This window comes from Rattus norvegicus, chromosome 4 (genome assembly GCF_021556685.1).
Source record: "Rattus norvegicus strain SHRSP/BbbUtx chromosome 4, alternate assembly SHRSP_T2T, whole genome shotgun sequence".
Taxonomy (NCBI): domain Eukaryota; kingdom Metazoa; phylum Chordata; class Mammalia; order Rodentia; family Muridae; genus Rattus; species Rattus norvegicus.
In genome coordinates, this window is record NC_141537.1 from 44635896 (window position 1) to 44641728 (window position 5833).

A 5833-nucleotide genomic window follows, 5' to 3' on the forward strand; every position below is an offset into this window, starting at 1 on the left:
AGTCAGGATGAAGATCATGTCCTTCGGGCACGGAATTCTGGCATCTGTGCGTTAGAGCCGAAGTCTGGAATATCACAAGAGAACTCTCACTGACTCTTAGTCCGTTTGACAGAGCGTGTCCTGCAATATTGCAGCAGTGTCTTTAGCACCAAGGAGCTGTGTGATTTTCTCACAATACCTGTCATACTGCACATGATGTCATAAAGAAGGCAAGTGCGGGAGGCAGTCCTCTAGCCACAGTGTCCATTGCTGCTATGATCTGTTGTCATCGACCACGAATACTGCTTTGGGGTCGCAGACCAAGCACTATCATGCGCTGTCCTTGACAGCAGGGAGTTCCAGGATTTTCAACCACTTCAGAAGACACTATGGTAGCTTGCGTCTTTGGTTCTTTGTGGCTAAATTGGGCCAGTTGAGACTTTCATCAGGATGCTGAAAGGTGACATGAGTCAGGGAAGTGATTTTCTAAGAACTCTATTAGTGCAGTGTGTCCAGGAGAGCGTCTTTACCACACCCCATAGAAACTGATCTGTCAGCTCCTCTGCCAGCGAGGGATACAGCGCCGCTCACAGTACAGACTAAGTAATTGCTCCGCGAGAGCTCCAGCAGCTTTCCCTGGTCTTGCTTCTCTGGTTTCTTTTCCCAGTCTGCCCAGACTTTGATCTCCTAATTGATAGTTTGACATTCAAGGTTGCTTTTCTGTGTTCGTTTTGTTTTTTTTGTTTTTTTTTGTTTTTTTTTGTTTTGTTTTTGTTTTTCATAGAAAGAACATCCTCCACATTATGTATGACCCAAGTAAAAAGTAAAAACTGGAACAATAACAACAGGCAAACAACCTTCAGTGGATCCAAATAAGATGTTTCTGAAAGCCTTTGAGCCATACATAGCAGGCTGCAGGCAGTTCCGAGGCCCGATACAAGGTACTGCTTTCCGTTGTTGTTCTTTGTGTTAGCCAAGATAACACCTAAAACTCAGATCCATGTGACCAAAACTCAATAATTTTGGCTTTCTTTCTTTCCTCTTGTAAGAGATTAGATGTTACCAATAGTTAATTCTTTATCGTTTTTTGTTTTTTTAGCCATTTACACGCAGTCTCCACTGTCACATTTGGTGCCTCATGGTCACAAGAAGGCTGCCACATTTTAGTTTCAACTTTTTATTTGGAATAAAAAGAAGAATTAAAAATAGAAAGCCAAGCACTTTTATTGGCAGAGCGAAGGATCTTCCAGAGATTATACTGGAAATGTTTCCTTGTGTGCCACCGGCTAGAGCTAGGTCATGTATCCATCCCTAGAAACAAAGCAAATATATATGTATACGCACACACTGTGTCCTTCTGACCTACTTTCCTGTACCACTCACAAACATCCTGTGATTTAAAAAGAAATAGTGGAAATTGGAAATTGATTATGAGCAAGCAAATAGCAGTCACTGTCAATTCTTAGGAAGCTGCAAAGCACATAAGCCTATTTTGGAAATTTTCTTCTTGCCTGCTTTCTTGCAACTAGCTGCCTCCTTTGGTGGAAACAACTGTGACCATCTTCAGGTATTTCAAGGAGAGGACTGGATATTTATAGCAATATTCAGGCTTAACAGCTGCATCTGGAACACTCAGGGATCCTAGCATTCTCAGAGACAAACAATACTGCCTCTGAAGACAGAATGTGCATCAGAACTATTTTATGGCTTAGAAATAATTTTATTATCTGTGTGCTAATTTCACAGCCTCGATTCTCCTAGACAACCCCCTCACCTTCTCTGCAAATCAGTCAAAGGCTGAGTCATATAATTTTTTTTATTATTAGTATTAGACTTTGGGACTATAGTCTGATGCAGTGTGCAAACACAAGCAAAGCAAATACATGACAACATGAATAAATTCATTGAAAGTAAACTATCCTCTTATAATTACTTTCTTGGATATTCAGCATAATTCCTTCTCCTCGGGCAGCCTGGACAGCTATAACTAGTTGTCAAATCACTCATACCATTAATATTAACAATATAGCATCTGTTGAAGACTTTCAATATGTCATAAAGCTGTAAGAAATATGGCTAAGTCCCTGAAGATGAATTTATACTATAAAATAAGTGAACATAGTTGATTTCAAATAATAATTCTTCCATGCAAATTTTATTTACCAGGTGGAAAGTGCATAACCAATGGAACTGAACCCTTCTAAAGGTTTTGGAACACTGTTGGCCATTTTTCTAAGGTTTGGATGTGTTCATTTAAGTCAAACATCTAGTCAAAATATGCTACTGTTGCTTCTTAAGGGATCGAGGCATTAAAGTGTCCAAATTAAATATATATGTTGGCAGGAGGATGGTGACTAAAGAGACAAGATAGCTACGAGAGTGGATATTTGAAGGGGCAATGTGGAGTCTGAGATATATTCCATCTAGATTTCATGTATTGCTGTTCTTTTCTTGTTAAAATGCTGTTCCAAAATCTCAATATGATGTCATTGCTTATCATCACAGCAGTTGGGAAATGCACATGGGTGACTTGATGTGGGTGTGGTTTTCTAGTGGGCCAGCCTAGCAGAATCAGTGAGTCCTGAGTCTCAGTAAGAGATCTTGTTTCAAAAATCGTGAGTGAGTGTGTGAGTCCTGAAGAACAAGATCCAACATGTATCTCTGGCCTCTGCATGCCACCACGCACACATGTGCACCCGTGTGCACACATATGGCTATACATGTCCTCCTTAAATCATTGTAATCACCTTCAAATGCTTTCAGCCAAGAGTTTACCCAAACCATGACCACATGGGAAGCATGCAACACTGAGACTGTCTTCTACAATCCATCTTCCCTAACACATCTAGCAGGGCTCTTGGTTTCTCTCTGTCTCTCTCCCTCTCCCTCTCCTACCCACTCTCTCTCTCCCACACTATCACACTACTCAATTTTCTCTTTCATCCCCATGCTTTTATCATTCATAAGTGCTAACATTTCTTGTTTTATACAGACACTGTTACTTGATAGACGGTAAAAACAATTTTTGAGAACATGAAGACTATTGGATGGGAACGGTGTTAACTCAAACATATCTGAAAAAGCAGGTTTTTGTTTAAAGTCATTTTCCATGATTCCAAACTCCTTTCTTGGTACTAATTTCCCTAGCTTCTCTTGCTGCCTTCACTGTTAGTCTCCTTGTCTAATTATTTACAGCAGTAAGACTTTCCCATCATTCTTGATTTAATTTCTTAATTTATTCCTTCTTCCATCCTTAGGATATTTATTGGGTAACCAAAGGGCGAGTGGAGATTTTTATGCAGGTCACACCTTCCCGTGAATAACAATCTTGGTGGCAGGGAAGTCAGGTTCCTTCTACAGAGATTAAAAGCCTTACATCTGCAGAGGTATTTAATAACGTAAGGACATTGGGATGTTGTCTTGCTAACTTTTAAAGGTAATTAAAGCTGTAACAGTTCAGGCTCTCCATTGATAGGAGTAGAACATTCTCGAAGCTGCAAGTTGGAGGAGAAGAAGCCATCCCAAACCTTGCAAGCAAGCAACTCTGATATAACTAGGCAGTGAGCTCATAAATGAAATGTAGCTCGCGGAGTCACTGTGCTCAGTGAATTTTGAAGGTTAAACATTTCAGTTGTTAATTTGCTCTTATTATTTTAAGTCAGGACATGCGTAGACTTCAGTTTATTGAGGTACGTGACTAATGAATATATGGCATTTTTACATACGGGCTAAAATCCAAAGCATTCAGTATACAAAAACACCGAAGGATTTGTCTATGTTTAATCACAGTTACTAATAAATTAAAAAACATAACCATAAGATTTCAAAATGTACTGTGGCTAAGAAATTCTTACAGATAGTAGCCTTTAGATTAGTTCCACAAGGTTCCTTAGAATAACCCATACTATGCCATATCCCCCACACATAGTTCAAATATTAAGTCATCGTTTATAAGCTTCTTATAATTGGTAGCCCCTTAATTTTTATCTTTTAAAAATTAGTTCACAAAGTAATTGAACTTTTGTGAGTAGTCATCATACCTATTTTATCTTGGTTGATTCTTGTCTCTTCCCCATTGTACCCGTAATATGCTTTTTCTAGAAATCTAACATTTCCTCTACTGCTCATCCATCCAATCCTTTGCCAAGGGTTCCTTCCCTTTTTTGGTTACAGTGTAGAATGAGAAGTATCATGAAGAAAGGAAATAGCAAATGCTCCAGAATAGTGAACTAGTCTTTTGTTTGTTTTTTTTTGTTTGTATGGTTGGTCGGTTTTGGTATGGTTTGGATTGGTTTTGTTTGATAACTGTGCCAAATATTTTCAAGAATTATCTGGATACTTCACCTTATTTCTTTGCAACTCACTGCTTACATTAGTGTGAAGAGGGAATAAGGAGAGGGGCTTAGCACTCCTGGCTTCCACTTTCTGGGAATGTTTAAAATAAATTACCCTGCTTTTCAAGTATGCCACACTGGGTATCATTCATTTACTTTTTAATTATTAGCATTTATATCTTTTTTCATATTTACATATCATTTAAAAGTTCAAAGAAAATATTCCCGCTCTGCCAATCTGAAGAGCTTCATTTTAAAGGCAGAAGAAGCATTGGGGAATCCCAACTTATGCCGAGTGGAGCCAATCTCAACTGTAGGCCGTTTAACTCAAAATCAGAGGCAATTTTGCATCCTACTCTGTTTGCTTTTTCAAAAACAAGTGAAACAGGTCTTGGTATCTTTCTCCACATGACACTTACTCGGATCTGTCAGTGTACCACTGTGTTTAAAGTTTTCTTTCGTGGTTAAATATTTCCTTGCAACAAGATCCAAGAGTTAGGCTGCCTTACACTTGGATGCAGAAATATTTCCCCAAGTCAGAAGCACCCACAGCCAAGGCCAGTGCTCTGGAGGATTCCCAGTAGCCACTCTCCTACCTCATGCTCACTCTCAGCACAGAAGTCTGCAGAACCTGAATCATCCCAGATTCTTAGAAATATTGACAACTTTGACATTTTTTGTCTCTTTAAAGTTACACAGTAGAATAAATGAGATGCATGGTTTAACCTTCATTTTTGTTTGTTTTGTTTTGAATGAAGTGAATGTATATTTGTTAAAGGAAACTGTGACAGGAGATCTAGACTTTTAGGGACTCTTTTGTACCTCAAAGTGGTAGGTGAGCACCTTAACCCTTTACTCACGTCTTTATTTCTTACTCAGTTGTTGGAAGTTCAGAACTCAGCTTCTAATAATTGCATAGGATTGCATTTATTTATCTGTGTATTTATTTGCTCCTTTACCTAATGAGATCAACACTGAGAATCTAACCCAGGGCTTGTGCATGGCTGACCACCATGTGGAGTAGGTTTGGCCTAATGCTGCTTGTATTATAATGTTAGTTTTGGTCTCCAAAACTGCTTACACAAGGGTCTCCACATAAGACACTGAAGGACCATGCGCTTGATTGGTGGCAATTGGTGAATAAAGATACCAGCAGTCAATGGCTGGGCAGGGCAGACAGGCGGGACTTTTGGGAGGAGATGGGGAAGCACCATTGGAGGGGTAGAGGACGGACCACAATGTGAAGAAGAGGAGAGTGAGATGTAATGTAGTATAAATGTAAATGTCGTATAAATGTAAAGCAGCCCTAAGGTGGCAAGGAAGGTGGGCTGCCCAGAAGGTAATGGGGCAAAAAAGATAAAATTAAGATTAGGAGGGTGTTAATTCAGGTATATGCAGAGGGGAGGTTTGCTAGCTACGAGGAGGTTTAAAAATGCCCAGCCATCGAGCTAATCAAGGCATATCAACATTAACTGGCATGTGGGTGTGCCTCATTCTACAATCCAGAGGGGTCTGGTGAG

General features: G+C 39.5%; 1 long non-coding RNA gene across 3 annotated transcripts; it reads left to right on the forward strand.

The window, feature by feature from the left end:
- The first annotated feature begins 242 nt into the window (after window positions 1–242).
- On the forward strand, window positions 243–2458 carry LOC134486732 (uncharacterized). Of its 3 annotated transcripts, none has more exons than XR_015687207.1 (4): window positions 243–582; window positions 764–920; window positions 2146–2216; window positions 2323–2458. It is a non-coding gene; the product is annotated as an uncharacterized LOC134486732 (long non-coding RNA). The 3 variants fall into 3 exon arrangements; XR_015687208.1 differs by having other exon boundaries at window positions 251–439; XR_015687209.1 differs by having other exon boundaries at window positions 251–371.
- The last annotated feature ends 3375 nt before the right edge of the window (window positions 2459–5833 follow it).